At 41.8% G+C, this 26,816-nt stretch overlaps 1 long non-coding RNA gene across 1 annotated transcript in view; it reads right to left on the bottom strand.

The window, feature by feature from the left end:
• The window catches only part of LOC135176284 (uncharacterized), an 81,600-nt gene that overhangs the window by 14,699 nt on the left and 40,085 nt on the right, over positions 1-26,816 (bottom strand). The window lies entirely within an intron of this gene.

The raw sequence follows: 26,816 nt of genomic DNA, 5'->3' as shown, positions 1-26,816 counted from the left end.
GTATAGCTAGAAGCAATGCACATGTGTATCACTTATGAGTTCTTGATCAAGAGATTAAGGCTACAAAGAGCCACATCAAAATTCAACATTTCATTTCACCTATAGTGCTCCAGACAGGAGGAGACGGAAGATGGCCTACAGATTGCTAGTATGGTAGGAAAGCAGGGGGAATCCCCGAGGCAATAAAATGCCAAAGGATTTTATCTTGGAGGAAAGCCACATAGAGTGGTGTGCGACATCTGAACAAACACCTGCTTGTGAGGAAGCAGAGTACCATAATTAGTATGAGAGCTGACAGAAAGAGAGAGAAAAACCTGGCCAATGCTCTGAGCTAGAGCTATCTAAACCTTCTGCAGAGGGTACTCCCCATAATGAATGAAAGATCTTTAAATGAAAGAAGGCTGATTTTGTCTGAATAAAACTTGTAACCTTTCACTGAAAGCCCAAAGCAAATGTGTCCCTGATTTTAATGAACTCACTAACTTTCTGAATAGCAGCCCATACTGTCTCCAGAACTCTTCAGTCACAAGGTCTGCTTAGCCATCCCATGCCTTTCCTGGCAGTCCTGCAGTCTTTATGCAGGAGATAGAGGCTCTTGGCTTCCTGCTATGACTCTCCTTTCAAATCTGGCTCTCCACCATCTCATTCTCTCCACAGTGGGGCTCACCTTACAAGAAGAACTTCTGAAGAATACGTGTGTAAATCAAATATGACCTGTCAAATTTGATCCTTTTTTTTTTCTTTAATTAAAGGATTATTGCTGAGTTAAGTAATATAACAACCTAAAAGAGCCCAAAAATCAAGAGATTCCAGAGAGAAACGGAGAAGGGATGACAGATTTCCGAAAGCTAGGTCTGATGGACATGGTCTTGGTCTCTTAGGCTCTACACTCCCCACATCACTGAGGGAGAGACTAAAGAGACACGGGTTACGCAGACACAGATGTCCTCACATTTTACCAAAGAGAAGCCAAACAGTCATTAAAACAATTCAGTCTTAAATGCCTAGTATATACATAAACAAGTAACCTACGTCAGGGGAAGAAGTTAAAATGTACTGAAGTTAAGAAACAGATGCATGAAGACATTGAAACAACTGGGTATTAAAAATGAAATAAAAGGCAGTAGGGAAGAGGGAATAAGAGACAAGACTGCTCATAATAAAAAGGAGAAAACATAAACCTAACACTTCCCAGATCACCACTTAAATACCAGTAGTCTATCAAGTACACACCTGTTCTCCCCACACCCCTGCTGAGCACATGAATAGAACAATTTAAAGAAAGAGTCATGAATGTGGAAATTGCATGCCTATCTATCACAGCTACTGGAGGAGGAGCAAAACAAACCAGTTAGCCTTTGTTTCCAAACAACCATGTGACTCCTGCATGCACACACAGGGAGTCACACACACTTCTTTTGCTGCTGCTAGCCGTGTACTGAGGAATAAAAACAGTAGTGCTTAAGTGACGTTATGGCACCAGAGAATCCACATTTACTGGCCTCATTTGTATGTGTTCTTTTTACTATAAAAATACGTTAAGGAGGGGTTTGAATCTGGGTTAGAAGTTAGTTGTAACGAGGCCGATATAAAACTTAGCAAAGAGTTTATTAAATATACATCAAGGAGATTTCCCCAAACTTGTTTACAATTAACACAGAGAGACTGTAATATGCGGTTGGTAAAACTAATTTTGCAGAATGTATATATAGAGTCAGATTCCATTTAAATGATTTAGGACAGGTTTTAGAGAATGTTTGCAACTGGAGAGTCTTGCAGCATAAACTGCTGCTTGAAGGTTAAACATAAACTTTCACAAACTTCAGAAAATAGAGTTAGTTTACTCACTGATGTTAAAATTGAGCCACCAAAAACTTAGTGATAAGTTTAAGGAGTTTTATTTTAGCAAGCAGGGAGCAGCGCTGGGCACAGGGGAGTTTATTTCCACAGCTGCGCACTGTACACATGCGGTTGCAGGGTTTTTATTTCCCGCTCAGATACATATTCACAAAGCAGTTTAATACACATTTTATCATTTCCCGAAACAGTTGCAGTCTTTCCTGGAACTTTTACACATGCGTGTTAATCCTCCTGGGGGTCTCTCTGGTGGTCTTGGGGCTGAAGTAACGAGTCTTCCTCAGGTGTCCTTATGACTCAGCTCTTTGTGTCTTCATGTGCGTGCGCTTTTTAGTTTCTTATCTACCATGCTCATAGTGCTTTTCTGTTATTCATTCGTCCCTGGCTTTGCTGCAGTTAGCCCTGGCACACCCCTGTTTTGTTTACATCCCCCATTGACAGGTCGCTATCTCCTCACAGCGCTTTGTGTTATCACCCGAAGGTTCCAACGTCTCCAGCTTCCTTAGCTCTGACACACGCCTGTTCCCGTTTTACTCACGTCCCATATTGACAGGGGGCTATCTTTCCGCAGTGTTTTGTGTTATCGCTTGTAGCTTTCAACATCTCCACCTTAGTTAGCTCCGACACACCCTGCTTTGCCATTCTCATATTGTCATATTTTTATATTCTGCTTTGCCATTCTTTTATTGACACGGGTACCATTTTTCACACTGATTAGAGTCTCAATATTTGTAATCCAAAAGCATGTACAGGAGCATAAACGAGGATTAATATAGCCCCTTCCACGCGGTGATGATGCAGTGGGGTTTTGCTGCTTGTGAAGCTCAGATTGAGCAGCTTGTCTGAGAAGATCCACGGCCGCCAGGCAAATCCTCCGTGGCTCTCAGGAGGTCGTTGGAGTGCTCAGCCACCTGGGCGAAGCAAGATCCAGGTTTGTGGGCTGGAGCCGTCTGATCGTGTTCAGTGTATAACAAAAGAGTCAGTCCTCGGGCTTGAGTGGTGGGCCGGCAGGTCTTCGCATCACAACTAGTTGCTAGGCCGTTGTTAGGTCGTTGCCTAGACTCAGCCAGAGCTTGCAGAGCTGAGGTGGGCAGCTGTATCCCAGCGTGGGGCAAGCCATTTCAGTCCCTCAGCTCAGTGCGGAAGACAGGCAGGGTCAGGTCTGCTGTCGGTGAGGGAGGCAAGTGTCCAGCTACGCGGTGCAGAGGCATGCGAGACCAACAGGTAGCGAACCAAACAAAGCCAGTGGCAGCAAACAAACAAGTTTGCTAGGTTTTAAAGCATTTTGACCAGTGTCTTTGGCCAATAGCAATAGATAAAAGCACCCCTAGAACCAATCCTAAGTTGTTTCACCGAAGAAAAGGAGATGCAGGTGCCTAGCATCCGTGACCTGTGTTTACCAAAGACAAAGCAGGCTGCAAAACAAGGCGAAATAGAGGGGCTCAGCAGTAGACTGAGAGGTGCCGAGCCTTTGTCTGCTTTCTCGCTTCTTCCACCCCAGAAGAACGAAGGAGGAAGTGGGGGGGGCAAGGTGGGTATTCAGGTAATTGTTTAGGACATGTCTTGAATATGTATTCTGGGTATAATTTGGGCCTTCCACCACAAAATATTATCCACATTACATGCCGAAGTGTATGGAAAGCCACGGCAGCAGAAGCTATTGTGGCATAGAACCTCCCAGATCACCTAAGAAAATTGCTAAGCTCTGCTTCCTGCTTCAGACAATAGGAGGAGGACAGATGCCACATCTGCTAACAGTTGACAGAACAGCAGGTCTTAATTTTAGTTTCTCAAACTACCATAAAAGGAACTCTTCTTCCAGCGAATCTGTTCTCAGGAGATGCCAGTTACGTTGCCTACATTGCTGCTGGACATTTTTTACAGGCCTCATGTTAATGCTGAACCTTTCAATGTGCATTTAAGGCATAATTCCCACTTCTGGATTCCAAGCAAGCTGCAAGAAGTAGTGGTTTGTAACAGATCATACAATAAGAGTCACACAGGAATGAATTTTCAAAAGAGTCAAGTCGCAGGTATTTAATTCCCCTTTTTGTACAATTTATACCTGAAGCTGGGAGCCTGGGGCAAAAGCTTAGTATAAAGAAAAAACAACAGTGGCAGTGACACATTTAAACTTCAGCCTTTTGCACTTGCACCACTAGACTGCGCTTTCTAGGTTAAGAAAACTCCACCATCAAGATCAAACAATCGACCTGAAGATAAAGATGGAAGCACAAAAGAACTATAAGGAAACTAATTGTGACTGTTGTTCAAGAGAAGAACAGAGTATCTAGGTTGCTGTATTTAGACAGAAGAGGTAAATATCTATGTTCTCAGAATATGTAGAGGAATAACAGGCTTGTTATCTTCTTGCAGAATTACAAAGTGCTTCTTACAGAGGTATTAAGAGACGTCATTTTTTGAAACTTATTTGATAAGTACTTGAATGCACAACTCTGGATGACAGTTATGTAACTTCCTCAGGCTTATGTATGGCCAACAGTTTTCAAAGGATGCAAATAAGTAAGCTTTTCAGATTAATTCAGTCTTATGTGTCAATCATCTACGAAATTATTTATACCTTAAGGGGAATAAGCACAAAAAAACTACCACCCTTGGTGTATTCTGCTTAATTTTGTTTTGTTTACTGCCTTCACTGTTAGTGCCTCACAGATGTTATTGCTCATTTCGGTGTTTTTAAAGCACTCTTTTTAATATTTGGCATGTGGCTGCCCTGCAGTGAGTAGAACTAAGAAGCTGTCAGTCTGCTAGGCTTGCTTAGAGATTGCTCTTTCTCTATGCTGTCACTGTATGTGAGATGTATGGAGCCACAAGAAAGCTAAAGAAAAAAAATGTTTAGTGATGGAACAACTCCCTCCATGCCACTATAACTGTGGAGTTTTGTTGTGCTACTGTGAAGCTGCATTTGGCTAGGTCCTCTGCAAACTCAGAAGAAAAAAATGTTCATGCTATGGAGCCTATACAGTATAAACCATGAAATTAGCTTCACTTCACAGAACCTGGAAGAGCACAGGAGATAATTTGGCAGATGTGGGAGAAAGCTGAAATGCTACTCAGAATCAGTTGCACATCAGGCAAACTCTGTTTTTTAATGTAAAACTCTAGTCTGAGACTGACAGAAATCCTGCTCCAGCCTTCTGTGGCTGACCAAGGCATCTTATCCAGGCAGCAAGGCAGGCAACAATCAATAGGAGAGCTGAATTAATCCACCATTGTTCAGGTCCAATAGCTGAGAAACTCCAAACGTGTCTATCTTTTTCTGCTACCATGGCACTGACTTGATCCTTCTCATCCCTGTATAATTTATAATACTTATAGATACTACTGCTGGAATTGACATGAGGGAGTCATCTCAGATACTCTCCTGCCAAAGGTAGGTCTGATTACCCTTGAAGCAATTTCTGATGATCTGTCCTGCTGGCTTGCAGCAGAGAAGCAAGGCATCTCCATAACATCTCCAAAATCCTTTTCCATCATTTACTAACTCAAGTCATCGGTAAGTTTTCCTGGCTGCTAATCCAGTATCTTACTTGCTAAACAAATTATATTTTATCCCAACAGTAAGAAAGATGGAGAAGATTCAGTTATCTCCTAGATAGCTGAAAAACAATTTCACATCTGCCTTCTGTTTTCTCCTTTTCTAGTTCAAGTCCTGTTCTTCAGCTCTGTCCTCATGGGTCATGATTTTTATAGCCTTAGTAGTTCTTGCTGTTGTCTTCTAGGGTCTCTAAAAACTATCCTACCTTTTTCTTAGTGTGCATGCCCACAGCTGGACACTGTGCTATGGTGGAGGCCTTGGCAGTGTGAAGTAAAGCAGAAGGCTGCCTTATCTTATTTTGCAGACTCTCATAACATTCTCACTTTTTCTTGCCAATGTGACATTGTTGGCTAACATGCAGTTTGTGAACCATTAACTTCTACAGATCATGGCAGTAATGATTAGTTGTGCAACAGATGATTCCTCTTTAAGTACTGAAACTTGTCTGCATAATATATCCAGTAATAGCACGTCCCATCTTTTTCACCTATTTTGCAAGTTCTCAGTTTTTCATACTTCATGTCACATCCCCATGCAGGGAGTGATGACATTCACTCCTTTATAGTGTTAGCATTAAAATCTATTATTGCAGGTCTTTAATTCACACTTAGAATGAACAGTCTACAAAGGGCATCACAGCACAGCCAGTCACGCTCTGTCGCCACAGGCTTTGCTAATGATACCTGTTCTAGAGCAGGAGCAGCATTAGTGAAGTTGTCCTATCAGACAGGATAGGAACGCCATAGATGGTGATTTGTATCCACTTCAACACCATGAGAAAGAATTTACAATATAACTTGGGGAAGAGGCTTCGGTGCCTCTAAAGCATTAGATTGTAACACTGAAGAGATCTGGAGGGTGAGATCTCAACAGAACTGCCTGATGAGCGAACACAGAACAGACGCAAAAGGGTCCTGCAGGCTGGTCTGGCTCTCTTGCTGTTCAATTATTATATGGACTTTGGTGTCTAAGTGGGTCTTTTTAATATGATTAACCAATTTAAATACCAGAAATTTTAGCACATTTACTGCTGTTCTGGTGCAATAGTCACTCTGTGACTTAGGAAAATGAGTCTTATATGAGTTTAAAAGAGCTGGGAAGCCGGAAAGGTCACGCTGCACTGCACTGAACTTAGCCCTTCAATGTTTTTCTTCAGGATTAATTAATTTCCCAGAAACCGATTTTAGAAATAGCATTTTAGAAATAGCTGCAGGCAAATGTTAATAAGAGATTAATCTTTCCTGCCTCTGAGAACTTTTTAGACAAAAGGAAGATAGGTTCAACTTCCCTTTGACTTCTAAATGTGAATGAGATCAACTAGTTTAGATACTATCTTCTGAGATGAAACATCTGTCAGAATGGAAACAACTTTTGCCCAGAGCGAAACGAGAATACCTTATTGTTAAGCCATTTAACAGCAGTAGCAAGATAAAGTTTCAGTAACATATAATGTATAATAATTGTCTCTTCAGGTGGGACTGAGAACACTCAGCCCTGCTTCTCAATCTGAGACCTGCTGTGGTCTCAGAAGCTTAGAGGAAAATCCTTCACAAGCAAAACAGGCCACTTTTAATTTCTCTATGCCAATGTGAGTGTCCTATTCTCATTAAATCAAATAACAAAACACTTTGTTTCCATGGGTGAAGAAGCTATTTCCTAGAAGGCTCATGCACAGAATGAAAACCAGAAGCAATTAGTAGTAGCCCCAGCTCTGTTACGTTCTGGCCACCAGTACCTTGCTGCTTCTCACCAGCTCAGGTGCCAGTGACCTGTCAGCCGCTATGGGACACAGCCCTGCTGATGGTGCATAGACCAGCCTAGGTAATGAGCTTTGCCTGTACTGCTCACAGCTCTTTAGCCCCTGACACCAGCTGGCCACCACATTGGGCCAGATTATCCCTCCACTTAATTCAAGACTAGTCTCTTGTAGCAAAATACGAACCTTTTCCACCAAGAAAGAATGTTCTTCCAGGCATGGTGTAAAATAGGCAAGGTCATCCTGTGAAACCTCTTTCATGCACAGAGGTCTCACAACACTGTGCACTGAAACCTCCCACTACCAGTTCCTGCATCATGACTGAAAAATGCCTTGGCATTTTATTAAACAGATGAAACTTCAGTGTGTGTCACTTGATGAAAGTAGTGATTGTGATAAAGTTGCCAAGCACAGTGGCTGCCTTTGCATTATGACTATTTTATACATTTGTATATGAGCCTATATGTTATGAACAACAGCACTGCACCCTAAGGTTTAGCAATCATGTTTCTCATTACTCATCTCTTCTACAAGGCTCATCCCACTGCAGAAAAATAAACATTTGTATTCACTCTCCTTCCAGAAATAAGATCTCACAAACATCACAATGATGCAGGCAATGTCAAAAAAAGGTCAAAAAGATTTATCCATGGGAAGCAATACACACAACTTCTTTGATTAGTGCAAAGCTGAGAATGCAAGTCACAGTGGTTTCTCTTCTATCATTAATTGTTTACATGGTGTTCAGTGTTAAACACTAGATAACACATTATTCTTAGTGTTATGACAATAATCCCTGTTGACATCTTTTAGCTGTCTACACTTCTTGCAGCAGACTTGCCAAACATTTCTTGAATTTATAATGTTTGCTCACTCCTTCTCAGTACAGTGTTAAAAATTTAGTTGAGGCAGATTTTAGGTCCCATTTTTGTAGCACACCTGGTAGTGCTCTACATTATTAATTTCAGATTAATTTTACCCTCTGGCTATACACATTTAATGGAACTCCCTGGAGAAATATCTCAAGCACAATGCTGTATTAACAGTACTTTCCAGGCACACATATCTGAACTGACAAAAATCAAAGGAACACTAAGGAAATCCACGTGTTTGGCAGCAAAATATTGAAACATTTTTTGAAGAAAAAAGGGTCAAAGGTACATATTATATTTCTGCAATACAGGTCCAGTTTTAGGAAATGCAGCCAGTCAGATTTGCTGCTTATCTGAAGAAGGATTGACTTGTCTGTCTGAAGCATCATAACAAATCAAGTACTTTCCTACTCATCTTCTAGCATTTTTCCAGTGTGCAATATTCAGGTACAACAGAACTAAAATCACATTCAAAGCAAAATCTCTATTGACCTTTCTGTGCCTTTCAGTTCTTTTCATCTCTCCTACTCAGACTGCCTTACATCAGTGTGGAGGAAAATCAGGCTCTCTGGGCAGTTGTTTATACATTCAGTGGACATGCCACTGGCTCACAGACTTTCTTTAGATAAATGGTGATTATTCTTTTCTTCAAAGAAAAATAGGGCATCCCAGGAAACTGTTGTCTTGTCATTTACTCTGAAATAAGATAGTGAGCGTGCAGGGCAAGACCATTAAAGATTGGGGTCCACTTGAGAACCTGATGTAAACAGAAATGAGATCTACTGTGATAAATCACAGCCAGGGAACATTCTTCTGGCCCTTTTTTAATAAAAGATGACAATTTTTTTCAGATTATTTATTTGACAGGAAAATAATGTCTGCCCTCTGCTAACATGCTACTTACATCAATCAGGTGCTCAGATGTAATGCCAAAGATGAGGAAGAGCCAAACAGGCATGCCTGAGGGCTCTTACTAATGGTATGTGCTAAAATGCAGACACAAAGTAAAAAGTAGCCAAGAGAGAAGATATCCAGGACTGGCTCTTTCTCCACACTGGAAAGCAGGCCCAGATCACAGTACCACAGTATCACCAAGGTTGGAAGAAACCTCACAGATCATCAAGTCCAACCCTTTACCACAGAGCTCAAGGCCAGACCATGGCACCAAGTGCCATATCCAACCTTGCCTTGAACAGCTCCAGGGATGGAGACTCCACCACCTCCCTGGGCAGCCCATTCCAGTGTCCAATGACTCTCTCAGTGAAGAACTTTCTCCTCACCTCCAGCCTAAATCTCCCCTGGCGCAGCCTGAGGCTGTGTCCTCTTGTTCTGGTGCTGGTCACCGGAGAGAAGAGAGCAACCTCCTCCTGGCCACAACCACCCCTCAGGTAGTTGTAGACAGCAATAAGGTCACCCCTGAGCCTCCTCTTCTCCAGGCTAACCAATCCCAGCTCCCTCAGCCTCTCCTCGTAGGGCTGTGCTCAAGGCCTCTCACCAGCCTCGTTGCCCTTCTCTGGACACGCTCAAGCATCTCAATGTCCTTCCTAAACTGGGGGGCCCAGAACTGAACACAGTACTCAAGGTGTGGTCTAACCAGTGCAGAGTACAGGGGCAGAATGACCTCCCTGCTCCTGCTGACCACACCATTCCTGATGCAGGCCAGGATGCCACTGGCTCTCTTGGCCACCTGGGCACACTGCTGGCTCATGTTCAGGCGGGTATCAATCAGCACCCCCAGATCCCTCTCTGTCTGGCTGCTCTCCAGCCACTCCAACCCCAGCCTGTATCTCTGCATGGGGTTGATGTGGCCAAAGTGCAGCACCCTGCACTTGAAGCTATTGAACCCCATCCCATTGGACTCTGCCCATCTGTCCAGGTGGTCAAGGTCCCGCTGCAGAGCCCTTCTGCCCTCCAACCCAGTCACATCTGCCCCCAGCTTAGTGTCGTCTGCAAACTTGCTGATGACTGACTCGATGCCCTCATCCAGATCATCTATGAAGATGTGAAAGAGGATGGGGCCCAGCACTGATCCCTGAGGGACACCACTTCACTGTGATAGCAATGCACTGCAAGAGTATAGATCAAATAGTGAGGGGTGACAGGAAAATATTTTTCAGCTTCACAGGCATGCAATAGAGCAGTGCAGTCACCTCTGGGGTCCGCACGGTCCCTGTGAAATGCAGGGAAAAAGAAGGCCTGGCACCACCATTCCCTCTATCACTGGTACAAACCAGGCCTGGGTTCTTGCAAAGGAAAGAAATGATGTGCATTTGGAAAAGGAGCAGAATTTCACCTGAGAAGTAACAAAATAATGGGAGTTAGCAGAGAAGACACAGACATGTACCTGCTGTCTAAGAATATTCCATGTCCTCAGAGATATTTTCAGTGAGCCACTGAGAATAGCTGCCTTATGACAGACTAATACTAACCAATTGTCTAGATAAACATTTAAAGGAAAAAAGCAAGGAGTATATATATTCTCAACAGTTGTCTAACAGTGGATGATAAAGTTCCCATATCTTGTTTAACTGGATAACATATAGTTTTAATTTCACACAAGGGACAGTTTGAACACCTTTGAGCTCAAAGAGCTACATGGTGATGCTGGAGCCCATCTGCAGAGCAACAAACTATTAATATATAGAATCATAGAATCAACCAGGTTGGAAGAGACCTCCAAGATCATCCAGTCCAACCTATCACCCAGTGACAGGTTCCACCTCCTCCACTGGATCACTTGCTCTCCCATTCTAATCCTGCACTCCCCAGGAATCAACAATGAGGTGAGACTGCAGCAGCCACATTGTGCAGAGGCTCCACTTTCACAGCCCTGCGTATCTGGGACAGAAATTGTCAAGTTTGGGTGAGATGTGGCTTAATACAAGTGAAGCTGCCTCATCTGCAGCATGTGACAGCAGCTTCACCAGCTTGGTTCATTCACAGGCATCACTCTCAGGCACCAGACACCTCTGCTAACTAGGATCTACTGGCACATCTTGTCTGGAAAGTAACTGCCTCCTTCTCCCTCTCCCACAACTCTTTAGGCTGAAAGCATTTTCCTCTAGATCCCTAATATTCAGGTGAAGGAGAAGAACTTGGAATGTTTTTGTTTTCAGGCATAACTAAAAGGCTGCTTAGTTAATGCTGAATTAAAAAAATAAAAGGACGTAGAAGTAATTTCTGAGTCACTAAGGGAAAAAGGAAATACTCAGTATCTGATACAGCCTTGTCTTTCTCTGTCCTCCCCATAAGTATTCACTGGACCCTGTTAACTTCAATGTATCCTGGTACAACCCCAGTGAGCCTCTTTTGAATGGGGAAGCATTTCTACGGGAGAAAAACATCTCAGTTACAGTCACAACATAAAGACATGGATGACAGGCTAAAACTGAGTTAATAAAGAAACATGGGTGTCACTGTATGCAAGTGGCCTTGCTAGGTAAACAGAAATAGAAACAGTGCTTGGGTCAATTTTATTTTGGGGAAGGCACTGACAGATGACACTGGTTACAAAACATACAAGGTAATTTCACAAATCCTGTAATTTATAAATGAGGAAATTTGTTGCAATATTTCTTCTTGATATTATAACTCTGCTAATAAATAATATGCTAGCATGGCCAATTTTGTACTGCCAAATAACACAAGGAAGAAGGGACATTGTAGCCAGGTGGGGGTTGGCCTCTTCTCCCAGGTAACCAGCAATAGAACAAGGGGACACAGTCTCAAGTTGTGCCAGGGTAGGTATAGGCTGGATGTTAGGAAGAAGTTCTTCACAGAGAGAGTGATTTCCCATTGGAATGGGCTGCCCAGGGAGGTGGTGGAGGCACCGTCCCTGGGGGTGTTCAAGAAAAGACTGGATGAGGCACTCAGTGCCATGGTCTAGTTGACTGGCTAGGGCTGGGTGCTAGGTTGGACTCGATGATCTTGGAGGTCTCTTCCAACCTGGCTGATTCTATGATTCTATGATTCTATGATTCTATGATTCTATGAAAGGCCTCAGACTGCAACTGGGTAGGCTTAGAGTAGACATCAGGAAAAAAAGTTTCACAGAAATAGTGGTCAGATATTGGAATGGGCTGCCCAAGGAGGTGGTTGAGTCACCAACCCTCGATGTGTTTAAAAGTTGATTTGGTGCTTAGGGATATGGTTTAGGTTGAACCTTGTAGAACAGGATATTGGTTGGACTTGGTGATCCTGAGGGTCTTTTCCAACCAGAATGTTTCTGTGAGTGATTCTTTGTGCAAAGAGTCAATATTCAGAATGTTCATTTATAGAAATCAGCAGATCTAGTTCCCAGTGAGTTTACTGTTCAGGAACATTTGTTCCCCAGCTCACTCCCAAAGTCAAAAGATAGCAGAGAAAACTTGTAGGTCTTGTATCTTGTTCATACAAATCAACATGAGTTCTGAGTTCTATTCCACTGCCCCCAGGTATGTAAATTAAGTAATAATTGTATTATCCACAGGATCTACAGATCCTCTTCACAGGCTTGATGAAATTTCAATTTATGAAATTCTTCCACTGTCTGTGTAATGTATTAAATTGATAGAACAGCTTGAAGAAGAGATGTACAAAAAAAGCTGGACCGTGTCCAGAGAAGGGCGACAAAGCTGGTGAGGGGCCTGGAACACAAACCCTATGAGGAGAGGCTGAGGGAGCTGGGGGTGTTTAGCCTGGAGAAGAGGAGGCTCAGGGGGGACCTCACTGCTGTCTACAACTACCTGAAGGGAGGCTGCAGCCAGGTGGGGGGGGGGGCCTCTTCTCCCAGGCAACCAGCAATAGAACAAAGGGACACAGCCTCAAGTTGTGCTGGGGAAAGTATAGGCTGGATGTTAGGAGGAAGTTCTTCACAGAGAGAGTGATTGGCATTGGAATGGGCTGCCCAGGGAGGTGGTGGAGGCACAGTCCCTGGAGGTGTTCAAGAAAAGACTGGATGAGGCACTTAGTGCCATGGTCTAGTTGACTGGATAGGGCTGGGTGCTAGGTTGGACTGGATGATCTTGGAGGTCTTTTCCAACCTGGTTGATTCTATGATTTATGCAATATTTCAAGAAGCTGTTTTCCACCCTAAATCAGGGTTAGCAGTCAGGGCAAAGAATTTGAGAAAGACTTGGAAATCTGACCAGCTTTTTCCACAGCTTTCTCACTGCCTAGAAAACTCTGTCAGGGAGTCTGAGACCATAGCCACATGGGCAACAATGACCGTCTGTTCAGCATCACCCTCCTACATTATTCTGAAGCACATGTAGGTTTTTATAACAAATTATTATCTAAACATTGTCAGTTAAATAATAAATGTAGTGCAGAAGTGACAGAAGAACCGGCATCCTTTAGATGTTATTTTGTTTTCATTTGAGTATCGCAACATCTAAGTATGACTCCATGGCTACTACTCTTTTCTGACAGCGAAATATGAAAGGGTATGCTTCCCTCTATACATCTGCAGATTCCAAGGGCAGTGAATTTCATGCTTTGCTTTGCCAGAAAATGGCTGTGGTCTGAATACATTTTCAGAAAAATTACCATGCTAGCAAGTGATTAAGAAAGAAAACATCATGCATTAGCAGCAAACAAATGAAAAGCAAATAATAAAGATGCATAGAAAAGCAGCTCAAAGGAGTGTTCTAATCCCCTTCTAATTTTTTAAGTTAATGCCTAGAGAAAATAAGGAGTAATTCAGTTTGTTCTGGCCTCTTGCCCCTACCCACAACACAATTCAATTTACAGCCTTAAAGTTACTCCTGACTTACCAAAGTGCAAACAAGACCAGAATGAATCTCTGAGCGTCTGCCTCAGGGTGAACTCTCAGCCACTTGAATGATTAAGAACTGGAGTTGCTACAATCCTCTATGTCCTCTGCAACACAGCACAACTAACACAGTCGTAAACCTGCTGTAACTTAGGGGTTAGGATTGCTTATGGTTGCTTTGCATTGCCAGAGTGCTCCAGGTTCTCCTGGGTCTTTAGAGACACTGAGCTGTCAGAACTAACTTTGGACCTTGGGCTGCATTAGTTGCAGTGTATCCAGCAGATCCAGGGAAGCAGTTATTCCCTGTTTGACACCTGTGAAAGCACAGCTGCAAATACTTAATTCAGTTTGGGCATCCAAGTACAAGGCAGATAGACCTTGCTTTGAAGTTGGTCCTGTTTTGATCAGATGGTTGGACCAGATGATACTGTGACATTGTGTCTTCCAGCACTGATTATTCTCATTCTATGTCTTCAACAGCTGTATTTTTCTGGGTGGTTTATTGCCTCCTCACACTGACTGTACATGCATGAATGCTGCTCTTGTCTTTTATTACTTCATCACCAAAATTACACTCTTCATTTTCCTATAAAAATGGCAGCAGGGATAGCCACATTTCACTGCATGCTCCTCTTTCTCTTCCTGCTCCTCTCATTGACCTTGCAGTTTACATAACCTTACGTAGCCCTACAAATTTACTCCTGTTTGGCAGAACAGTCTCAAGCATATCCCACTTGTTTATGTCAAAGAGGAGAAGTTTTGGACACAAGAACTGAGATCATGCTGACTAACAAAACATTCTCCAAGACACAAACACTTGTTCCCATTCTTCTTCCTGCTGGAATTTAAAATAGTCATTCCCAGTCTTATTTCTTTTAAAGTCTTTTTTGCAAGTACACTTCAAATGTGATGAAGCATTTCGTTTTAAAGACAGGTTCTGTAAAAGTTAGTGGCAATTTTTGGAGAGCAGGAATATCTTTTCAAAGACATTTTTTTGCACATATGCACCAATTTCTACAACAATTTGTTGTACCACATGTACAAGGTAGTGACAATGATCAAGAGAGAAGTGACTTGAGGAGTCTATTCCATCAGGCTGCACTGCAGAGCAAAAGTCAGCCTCAAGAGCTGAGGCATCAGCCTGGCTGCCAGATAGCAAGATTTGCACTGGACTCTAGCTTTGAACAGAATTAGATATTTTCATAAACAAGTACCTGGGGCTTTTTTATGTGCACACGCACACTTGAGAATGCATGTGTATATTCACTTGCAGATAGAATTGTGAAGGAGACACAGAGTCTTTTTACACAGCCACCAATTTCACTCTGTTTCAAAACTACACCTCTTAGCAACACCATCATTCGGTGTGTATCCCAATGGGAATGTTAATAACTGAGAAGTTTGGTCTAGTTTATAACCAGTGCAGCACAATCAAATTTAGCATAAAGGGGAAAAGGGGACCAAGGCAAATTTTGTAACTACAAGACTTGTGCTACATGGTTGTGTCATCATTTTCCAAAGCCAGTTATTCCAGAACACATTATCAAAATATCAATCAGCAACTCTGCTCCCTCTCACAATTTCCAGATCTCATGCATTTTCTTATGCTTGTTTCAGCAATGAAGGAAACCATAAATGGCTTATTAAGAAGTAAACCACTTTTAAATGGCTTTGTTGCCAAATGACACCAGATTCCAGAATTTGAATTGCTAGGTAGACTACTTGTTAAATCTTGAGACATATCAGCCTACGCATACCACAAGCCAATATGCACAGGTTCACTGGGTCAGCACTAAGACATACAGGAGGAGAGAGAGCTTTCCCAGCTGTGCCTGTTGCATCTGCATTACTGCATTTGCATGAAGAGAAAAGGCATGAGGATGTCTGTCTGGGGTAGACTGAACCCTATTTGGAAAGCATGACCTGGACCTCATTACCGTTGTGTCTTGAAACCTGAATATCTCTACTGTCATATATACACAAGAACAACGTGATGCCTTTAAGAAGCCTACTGATAGGCTGAGAATTAAGCATGGTTATAAGTAAGCTCAGGGCACATGGTGTAGAATTATTTTAACAGCTGGAATTTCATTTATTAAAGCATATGTTTGAGGGCGACTAGCAGCTGTTATGGCATGACTACTCATACGCTCCTGTGGGAGGCCTGTGGCAGTTTGGAGCTGGTGAACAAGTTCAGCGTTTGGAGGTGATACTCATGAGTGGACCACAAGGCAAGCCACATTTCCCATGGAATAGCTTGGTGAACAATGCATGAGGAGGTTCCAGTAGAGTTTGTTTCACCATGATCTGGTTTTGGGGGGTTTGCCCTGAATTTAGATGTATTTTTTTTCCTTTACAAGCATAATACTAAGAAGGATAACACGTTTCTTGCTCCTTAACACACCCAACACAAGACACTAACTCGGTATTCCTGGCTGAAGGGTTCAGAATTTGAAGGGAAGAAGCTCCTGAGAGATTGCCCCAGGATTCCATTTCCACAGATCACTCATTCCTCCAGGTATATATCACATTCCAACTAGACTGCAAACACATCCAGCTCAGGAAGAACATTCCTATCTTCCTTTTGTCACAAGTGACCCCAAAAATAATCTAGAGGAAAAATATCATTTTCCTTTCAGTTGATTTTCTTCTGGCATTCAGTTATTTGCTCCCTATTGACTCAATACTTTCCTAAAGAGAGGTTTGCTTAAGCACTTCACAGCTTTCCTAATTCAAGAAATACAGGATGTGTGTAAACATACTGTACAGCACCAAAAAGGTCATAAACTCCCTAGGTCACTTGTCCTCTCTTTTACCAGTAAAATCGGAATTTGGATTCTACAGGAGAGTTGTCATGGTGAAAAATATTGTTAATACAAAGGATGTAAACATAGTAACAATCTTCAGCACTGTATAAGGAGACAAGAAGAATGGTAAGAGACTAGACAAGGAAGGAACCAGAAAGCAAATTGGGCAGATTGGAATTTTGCCTATTTGCGTTCAAAATGCAAGTATCTTAAAATAGCCCCCGAGACACTGGAAAGCAAGAAGCTTATGATGGAGGTCCTAGTTAGCCTGTGTTCCTTCCAGGCTGTCTGGCAAGAACTCAGTTAGGCAAGCCTGCTTTCTAGCTGTACTGAATCAATCATGTCAATTTCATTTAGTCAAATGACCAGTTTCCACTCTGGTTGGAAGATGTCCATGCAGGGCTTCTTAGCTGCTTGCAATTGTTAGTCTGGAGCTCATGGAATACATGGCACACTTGGACCATTTATAAGCATCTCCCTTTTCTTGTTAGCCTCTGATTTCTGAAAATCCAGTTTCCTTTTATCAGGCCAGATACATGTAAGAGGAAGTGAGAACTACTCTAAACTTGACTTTTTAAATTACTTTTTACTCAATTTTCTTTTCAATATTCAAGCAATGAGCTTATTTAAAATGACTAGCTTATTAAACTGTCTAGGACAGAAATAACATTAAGATGATATAAAGGTGAACGATAAGATGATAATCCACCCTAAGTAAGCTACTGTGAGTCTTTTAAACTAGGTAATGTTTTACTTTTTTATCAATTTATATATATATATATATATATATATATAAATTTTAAAGCACTAAGCCTTCACTTGAAATTGTGTTTAATAATCAGAGCTAGGGCTAAAATCTGCAAAACACTCATCTTTTACACCCAAAAAAAGCAGTGTGTCCCCATGGAAACAAATGTGCCAATTTGGGCTAAAACTGGCTAAAATACATACTGTAAATAGCACATGGAAAGCACTTAGATAATCAGGAGGACCTCAGGATTTAAAACAAAATATTTCAAGCTGTTTATCAAAATAATGTTCTTGGGAACACATGGCAGCTGAGGAAGAAGAGTATTTTAATAGGTCTATTTCCTTTGATCGCAGAAGGAATTTTTATTTCCTCCTCAAATGGCAGTGAAAATTTCATATCACTTTCAAAATAAAAAAGCCAGGGTCTAATTTTCACTTTCCTAGTAACAAGCCTTAATGTTGACACCAGAGAGTCACAGGGTCAGAAGGGCTGTTACTTAGATAATGTTATTTTAAAACACTTCACTGACCTTCACCGTACAGAATCGAAATTGGAACTCAAATTCCCAGTTTCATTCTCTACAAACAAGAACAAGAACCTTCCTGGAAAATAAATGGAGACTTGTCACAACATGTACTTAAAAATGATAAAGCAAGAAAGATTTAGGTTGTTCCCCTAAAGATTTGGCCATGACACAAATCAGGTGTGAACTCAGACCTCTGTGTCTCCAATTGAGCTCAGTCCAAAGCACAAGTAATTGAGATCCAAACAAGAAAATTGCTTTTCTTCAGTGGATTCACAGGCCACAAAGTTGTCTTATGCTGACCTTTAAAAAGGGCATTAAAGAGCAGGATGTAAAAACAATGGCTGTGATCTCTAATCACATTTTTCAGAGCTTGATATAGGGACCTGTGGGCACTAACATGCATTCATCACTGTGGCTTCCCATACTGGAAGAGATCAGTGACCCATATGGATCAATAGTCTAGAAATACCTATTCTTAGGCACTTTACAGAAAGGCAAAGGAGAGAAAGTGAATGAGAGTTCTCCCTGCAAAGAAATAAATAGCTTGGTCTACATAACACAAATGGCTAAGTACTGTTCAAATCACTGAGTGGGAGCTGAGCTGAAAAGATGTCTGGGATGGGTTATCTCTGTATTAATCTTTACTAATCCAATTTTTGTCTTATTGTCTATAAATAACCTGTTGGCATATTTGTTCTTCCCCAATTCTGTACTCTCAATATTTTTAACAGCTGAATCAGCTGCCTGTTATCATCTCTAGACTGCAGATTTGAGCTGCATCCTCTATTTCAATTGCAGTGCTTGGACTAAAGGGATGGTGGCAAAGAAATTAGTGTCATTTTTCTGTGAATGACACTACTTACTCAGTTGATAGGTAGCATTCATAGTCCACTGATTTCTCAATAGAAACTCTAGCACTCCTAGTTTAGCACTATCACCTGGCAAGTTTAAGATTGACACCATCTCACAAAGAGCTATTTTGAGCTGCTTGTAGGCAAGACTTTGTCTGCTGATTCTAGACACTAGCTATAACATTTGAAAGAGGACAAGTATGGTTGTTAAAACAAAGGCCATTTTAGCATTGCTTCCTGCTTTTTCCAACCCACTCCATCCTCCTGTGTGTTTATTCTTTAAGGTTCAGTCCAGCCTCAGTATAGCTAAGGACTTAACTGTGCACATGTAATTCACTACACATTAAATATTATTTTCTCATCTAGAGTTATATCTTCACTTTTATTTTCATAGGTTTTTTTCCTTAATAGATGATTAATAGTCCAATGGAAAGAAAAGTTCCAGTTCTGTTTTATAGGAGCAGCTAAGGAGTTTTGGCTTTTCTAGTGTGGAGAAACAAAGGCTGAAAGGAGACCACATTGCTTTCTGCAGCTTCCTGATGAGATGATGCAGAGGTGCTGGTCTCTTCTCCCCCGTATCCAATGACAAAAACCATGGTAATACTTCAAAGCTGTGACAAGGGAGATTGAGACTGGGTATCAGGAATCATTTCAGTAGAGAAGGTGGTGACACATTGGAATAAGCACCTTAGAGAGGTGAATAATGCCCTAAGCCTGTCAATGGTTAAGGAGTATTTGGATAATGCCCTTAATATCATGATTTAACTTCTGGTGAGCATTGAATTGGCAGGCAGTTGACTAGGTGATCAATGTAGCTACCTTCCAACTGCAACAGTCTAATCTATTCTAATTTATCTATAGTTAAGGGTTGACAGTAATTAGGACCCCTGCTTTCAAAGCCAGTGGGATTTAATTTAGCCCTTTAGGGGTGTTTCAGTTATGAATATTTCACGTATGACAAAGTAAAGTAGCCTTATATGGAACTCATATGCACAATGCTAAAAATGAATCCTGAAGAGCTTTCTAAAATATAGCTCAGACAATCCTTTGAAGTGTGAAAATTACTAGAACAAATTTCTGTCAAATGAAATACATTGATTGATAGGAAGCAAGATGTTTCAAAACCCCTCTATTGGGCAGAATTCAAAAGTAAATTTTAATTCTATCACATGCCTTCATACTGCTAATGTATATTAATGGCTGTCACCATTTCCACATTCATAGATAAAGGTACACATATAGAATAAAAGATGCAAACAGCTTCTAACAGATTTTTCAAAACTCAGTTAGTGCATGAATTTCAGGATTCATTTAAACTGTAGCCTTCATGCCCTAGACAAAATCTTTGGGGAAGGGATAAATATAATAAAATTAATGTTCTAAACCTCTAAACCTCACAGTATGTTATCAAGTAGTCCAAAAATTACCAAAAGAGATTTAACAAGGCCAAGTGCAGGGTTCTGCACTTTTGCCACAACACCACCAAGCAGCACTACAGGCTGGGGACAGAGTGGCTGGAAAGCAGCCAGGAAGAAAGGAACCTGGGGGCACTGATAGATAGTAGGCTAAAGATGAGCCAGCAGTGTGCCCAGGTGGCCAAGAGAGCCAATGGCATCCTGGCCTGCATCAGGAACAGTGTGGCCAGTAGGACAAGGGAGGTTATTCTGCTCCTGTACTCAACACTGGTCAGGCCACACCTTGAGTACTGTGTCCACTTCTGGGCTCCTCAATTCAAGAGAGATGTTGAGCTGCTGGAAGGTGTTCAGAGAAGGGCAACAAAGGTGATGAGGGGCCTGGAACACAAACCCTATGAGGAGAAGCTAAGGAAGCTGGGGGTGTGCAGCCTGGAGAAGAGGAGGCTCAGGGGGGACCTCATTGCTGTCTATAACTACCTGAAGGGAGGTTGTAGCCAGGTGGGGGTTGGCCTCTTCTCCCAGGCAACCACCAATAGAACAAGGGGACACAGTCTCAAGTTGTGCCAGGGTAGGTATAGGCTGGATGTTAGGAGGTAGTTCTTCACAGAGAGAGTGATTGGCATTGGAATGGGCTGCCCAGGGAGGTGGTGGAGGCACAGTCCCTGGAGGTGTTCAAGAAAAGACTGGATGAGGCACTTAGTGCCATGGTCTAGTTGACTGGATAGGGCTGGGTGCTAGGTTGGACTGGATGATCTTGGAGGTCTTTTCCAACCTGGTTGATTCTATGATTTATGCAATATTTCAAGAAGCTGTTTTCCACCCTAAATCAGGGTTAGCAGTCAGGGCAAAGAATTTGAGAAGGACTTGGAAATCTGACCAGCTTTTTCCACAGCTTTCTCACTGCCTAGAAAACTCTGTCAGGGAGTCTGAGACCATAGCCACATGGGCAACAATGACCGTCTGTTCAGCATCACCCTCCTACATTATTCTGAAGCACATGTAGGTTTTTATAACAAATTATTATCTAAACATTGTCAGTTAAATAATAAATGTAGTGCAGAAGTGACAGAAGAACCGGCATCCTTTAGATGTTATTTTGTTTTCATTTGAGTATCGCAACATCTAAGTATGACTCCATGGCTACTACTCTTTTCTGACAGCGAAATATGAAAGGGTATGCTTCCCTCTATACATCTGCAGATTCCAAGGGCAGTGAATTTCATGCTTTGCTTTGCCAGAAAATGGCTGTGGTCTGAATACATTTTCAGAAAAATTACCATGCTAGCAAGTGATTAAGAAAGAAAACATCATGCATTAGCAGCAAACAAATGAAAAGCAAATAATAAAGATGCATAGAAAAGCAGCTCAAAGGAGTGTTCTAATCCCCTTCTAATTTTTTAAGTTAATGCCTAGAGAAAATAAGGAGTAATTCAGTTTGTTCTGGCCTCTTGCCCCTACCCACAACACAATTCAATTTACAGCCTTAAAGTTACTCCTGACTTACCAAAGTGCAAACAAGACCAGAATGAATCTCTGAGCGTCTGCCTCAGGGTGAACTCTCAGCCACTTGAATGATTAAGAACTGGAGTTGCTACAATCCTCTATGTCCTCTGCAACACAGCACAACTAACACAGTCGTAAACCTGCTGTAACTTAGGGGTTAGGATTGCTTATGGTTGCTTTGCATTGCCAGAGTGCTCCAGGTTCTCCTGGGTCTTTAGAGACACTGAGCTGTCAGAACTAACTTTGGACCTTGGGCTGCATTAGTTGCAGTGTATCCAGCAGATCCAGGGAAGCAGTTATTCCCTGTTTGACACCTGTGAAAGCACAGCTGCAAATACTTAATTCAGTTTGGGCATCCAAGTACAAGGCAGATAGACCTTGCTTTGAAGTTGGTCCTGTTTTGATCAGATGGTTGGACCAGATGATACTGTGACATTGTGTCTTCCAGCACTGATTATTCTCATTCTATGTCTTCAACAGCTGTATTTTTCTGGGTGGTTTATTGCCTCCTCACACTGACTGTACATGCATGAATGCTGCTCTTGTCTTTTATTACTTCATCACCAAAATTACACTCTTCATTTTCCTATAAAAATGGCAGCAGGGATAGCCACATTTCACTGCATGCTCCTCTTTCTCTTCCTGCTCCTCTCATTGACCTTGCAGTTTACATAACCTTACGTAGCCCTACAAATTTACTCCTGTTTGGCAGAACAGTCTCAAGCATATCCCACTTGTTTATGTCAAAGAGGAGAAGTTTTGGACACAAGAACTGAGATCATGCTGACTAACAAAACATTCTCCAAGACACAAACACTTGTTCCCATTCTTCTTCCTGCTGGAATTTAAAATAGTCATTCCCAGTCTTATTTCTTTTAAAGTCTTTTTTGCAAGTACACTTCAAATGTGATGAAGCATTTCGTTTTAAAGACAGGTTCTGTAAAAGTTAGTGGCAATTTTTGGAGAGCAGGAATATCTTTTCAAAGACATTTTTTTGCACATATGCACCAATTTCTACAACAATTTGTTGTACCACATGTACAAGGTAGTGACAATGATCGGGAGAGAAGTGACTTGAGGAGTCTATTCCATCAGGCTGCACTGCAGAGCAGAAGTCAGCCTCAAGAGCTGAGGCATCAGCCTGGCTGCCAGATGGCAAGATTTGCACTGGACTCTAGCTTTGAACAGAATTAGATATTTTCATAAACAAGTACCTGGGGCTTTTTTATGTGCACACACACACTTGAGAATGCATGTGTATATTCACTTGCAGATAGAATTGTGAAGGAGACACAGAGTCTTTTTACACAGCCACCAATTTCACTCTGTTTCAAAACTACACCTCTTAGCAACACCATCATTCGGTGTGTATCCCAATGGGAACGTTAATAACTGAGAAGTTTGGTCTAGTTTATAACCAGTGCAGCACAATCAAATTTAGCATAAAGGGGAAAAGGGGACCAAGGCAAATTTTGTAACTACAAGACTTGTGCTACATGGTTGTGTCATCATTTTCCAAAGCCAGTTATTCCAGAACACATTATCAAAATATCAATCAGCAACTCTGCTCCCTCTCACAATTTCCAGATCTCATGCATTTTCTTATGCTTGTTTCAGCAATGAAGGAAACCATAAATGGCTCATTAAGAAGTAAACCACGTTTAAATGGCTTTGTTGCCAAATGACACCAGATTCCAGAATTTGAATTGCTAGGTAGACTACTTGTTAAATCTTGAGACATATCAGCCTACGCATACCACAAGCCAATATGCACAGGTTCACTGGGTCAGCACTAAGACATACAGGAGGAGAGAGAGCTTTCCCAGCTGTGTCTGTTGCATCTGCATTACTGCATTTGCATGAAGAGAAAAGGCATGAGGATGTCTGTCTGGGGTAGACTGAACCCTGTTTGGAAAGCATGACCTGGACCTCATTACTGTTGTGTCTTGAAACCTGAATATCTCTACTGTCATATATACACAAGAACAACATGATGCCTTTAAGAAGCCTACTGATAGGCTGAGAATTAAGCATGGTTATAAGTAAGCTCAGGGCACATGGTGTAGAATTATTTTAACAGCTGGAATTTCATTTATTAAAGCATATGTCTGAGGGCGACTAGCAGCTGTTATGGCATGACTACTCATACGCTCCTGTGGGAGGCCTGTGGCAGTTTGGAGCTGGTGAACAAGTTCAGCGTTTGGAGGTGATACTCATGAGTGGACCACAAGGCAAGCCACATTTCCCATGGAATAGCTTGGTGAACAATGCATGAGGAGGTTCCAGTAGAGTTTGTTTCACCATGGTCTGGTTTTGGGGGGTTGGCCCTGAATTTAGATGTATTTTTTTTCCTTTACAAGCATAATACTAAGAAGGATAACACGTTTCTTGCTCCTTAACACACCCAACACAAGACACTAACTCGGTATTCCTGGCTGAAGGGTTCAGAATTTGAAGGGAAGAAGCTCCTGAGAGATTGCCCCAGGATTCCATTTCCACAGATCACTCATTCCTCCAGGTATATATCACATTCCAACTAGACTGCAAACACATCCAGCTCAGGAAGAACATTCCTATCTTCCTTTTGTCACAAGTGACCCCAAAAATCAGCTGCCTGTTATCATCTCTAGACTGCAGATTTGAGCTGCATCCTCTATTTCAATTGCAGTGCTTGGACTAAAGGGATGGTGGCAAAGAAATTAGTGTCATTTTTCTGTGAATGACACTACTTACTCAGTTGATAGGTAGCATTCATAGTCCACTGATTTCTCAATAGAAACTCTAGCACTCCTAGTTTAGCACTATCACCTGGCAAGTTTAAGATTGACACCATCTCACAAAGAGCTATTTTGAGCTGCTTGTAGGCAAGACTTTGTCTGCTGATTCTAGACACTAGCTATAACATTTGAAAGAGGACAAGTATGGTTGTTAAAACAAAGGCCATTTTAGCATTGCTTCCTGCTTTTTCCAACCCACTCCATCCTCCTGTGTGTTTATTCTTTAAGGTTCAGTCCAGCCTCAGTATAGCTAAGGACTTAACTGTGCACATGTAATTCACTACACATTAAATATTATTTTCTCATCTAGAGTTATATCTTCACTTTTATTTTCATAGGTTTTTTTCCTTAATAGATGATTAATAGTCCAATGGAAAGAAAAGTTCCAGTTCTGTTTTATAGGAGCAGCTAAGGAGTTTTGGCTTTTCTAGTGTGGAGAAACAAAGGCTGAAAGGAGACCACATTGCTCTCTGCAGCTTCCTGATGAGATGATGCAGAGGTGCTGGTCTCTTCTCCCCCGTATCCAATGACAAAAACCATGGTAATACTTCAAAGCTGTGACAAGGGAGATTGAGACTGGGTATCAGGAATCATTTCAGTAGAGAAGGTGGTGACACATTGGAACAAGCACCTTAGAGAGGTGAATAATGCCCTAAGCCTGTCAATGGTTAAGGAGTATTTGGATAATGCCCTTAATATCATGATTTAACTTCTGGTGAGCATTGAATTGGCAGGCAGTTGACTAGGTGATCAATGTAGCTACCTTCCAACTGCAACAGTCTAATCTATTCTAATTTATCTATAGTTAAGGGTTGACAGTAATTAGGACCCCTGCTTTCAAAGCCAGTGGGATTTAATTTAGCCCTTTAGGGGTGTTTCAGTTATGAATATTTCACGTATGACAAAGTAAAGTAGCCTTATATGGAACTCATATGCACAATGCTAAAAATGAATCCTGAAGAGCTTTCTAAAATATAGCTCAGACAATCCTTTGAAGTGTGAAAATTACTAGAACAAATTTCTGTCAAATGAAATACATTGATTGATAGGAAGCAAGATGTTTCAAAACCCCTCTATTGGGCAGAATTCAAAAGTAAATTTTAATTCTATCACATGCCTTCATACTGCTAATGTATATTAATGGCTGTCACCATTTCCACATTCATAGATAAAGGTACACATATAGAATAAAAGATGCAAACAGCTTCTAACAGATTTTTCAAAACTCAGTTAGTGCATGAATTTCAGGATTCATTTAAACTGTAGCCTTCATGCCCTAGACAAAATCTTTGGGGAAGGGATAAATATAATAAAATTAATGTTCTAAACCTCTAAACCTCACAGTATGTTATCAAGTAGTCCAAAAATTACCAAAAGAGATTTAACAAGGCCAAGTGCAGGGTTCTGCACTTTTGCCACAACACCACCAAGCAGCACTACAGGCTGGGGACAGAGTGGCTGGAAAGCAGCCAGGAAGAAAGGAACCTGGGGGCACTGATAGATAGTAGGCTAAAGATGAGCCAGCAGTGTGCCCAGGTGGCCAAGAGAGCCAATGGCATCCTGGCCTGCATCAGGAACAGTGTGGCCAGTAGGACAAGGGAGGTTATTCTGCTCCTGTACTCAACACTGGTCAGGCCACACCTTGAGTACTGTGTCCACTTCTGGGCTCCTCAATTCAAGAGAGATGTTGAGCTGCTGGAAGGTGTTCAGAGAAGGGCAACAAAGGTGATGAGGGGCCTGGAACACAAACCCTATGAGGAGAAGCTAAGGAAGCTGGGGGTGTGCAGCCTGGAGAAGAGGAGGCTCAGGGGGGACCTCATTGCTGTCTATAACTACCTGAAGGGAGGTTGTAGCCAGGTGGGGGTTGGCCTCTTCTCCCAGGCAACCACCAATAGAACAAGGGGACACAGTCTCAAGTTGTGCCAGGGTAGGTATAGGCTGGATGTTAGGAGGTAGTTCTTCACAGAGAGAGTGATTGGCATTGGAATGGGCTGCCCAGGGAGGTGGTGGAGGCACAGTCCCTGGAGGTGTTCAAGAAAAGACTGGATGAGGCACTTAGTGCCATGGTCTAGTTGACTGGATAGGGCTGGGTGCTAGGTTGGACTGGATGATCTTGGAGGTCTCTTCCAACCTGGTTGATTCTGTGACATTCTATGACATTCTTGCAAACAGGGTTTGTGCTCGTTTTTCAGAGACTTTTTTTGTTCAGTCATCAGTTGATCGAATCTTAAGGAAAAATGGATGGAATGTCCTTTTTTTTTCCTCTGAAATTTCACAATGATGCCAATGAGATAATCTATTATTGAGAAAATTATTTGAAAAATATTTCAACAAGGTGCTAAATCCCTTCAGCTTATATTAACAGAATCACAGAATGTGGAAGGGACCTC

Source organism: Pogoniulus pusillus, chromosome 6 (assembly GCF_015220805.1).
Source record: "Pogoniulus pusillus isolate bPogPus1 chromosome 6, bPogPus1.pri, whole genome shotgun sequence".
In the NCBI taxonomy this organism is placed as follows: Eukaryota; Metazoa; Chordata; class Aves; order Piciformes; family Lybiidae; genus Pogoniulus; species Pogoniulus pusillus.
The sequence above is the reverse complement of the archived record's forward strand: the minus strand, read 5'-3'. Positions and strand labels throughout refer to the sequence as shown.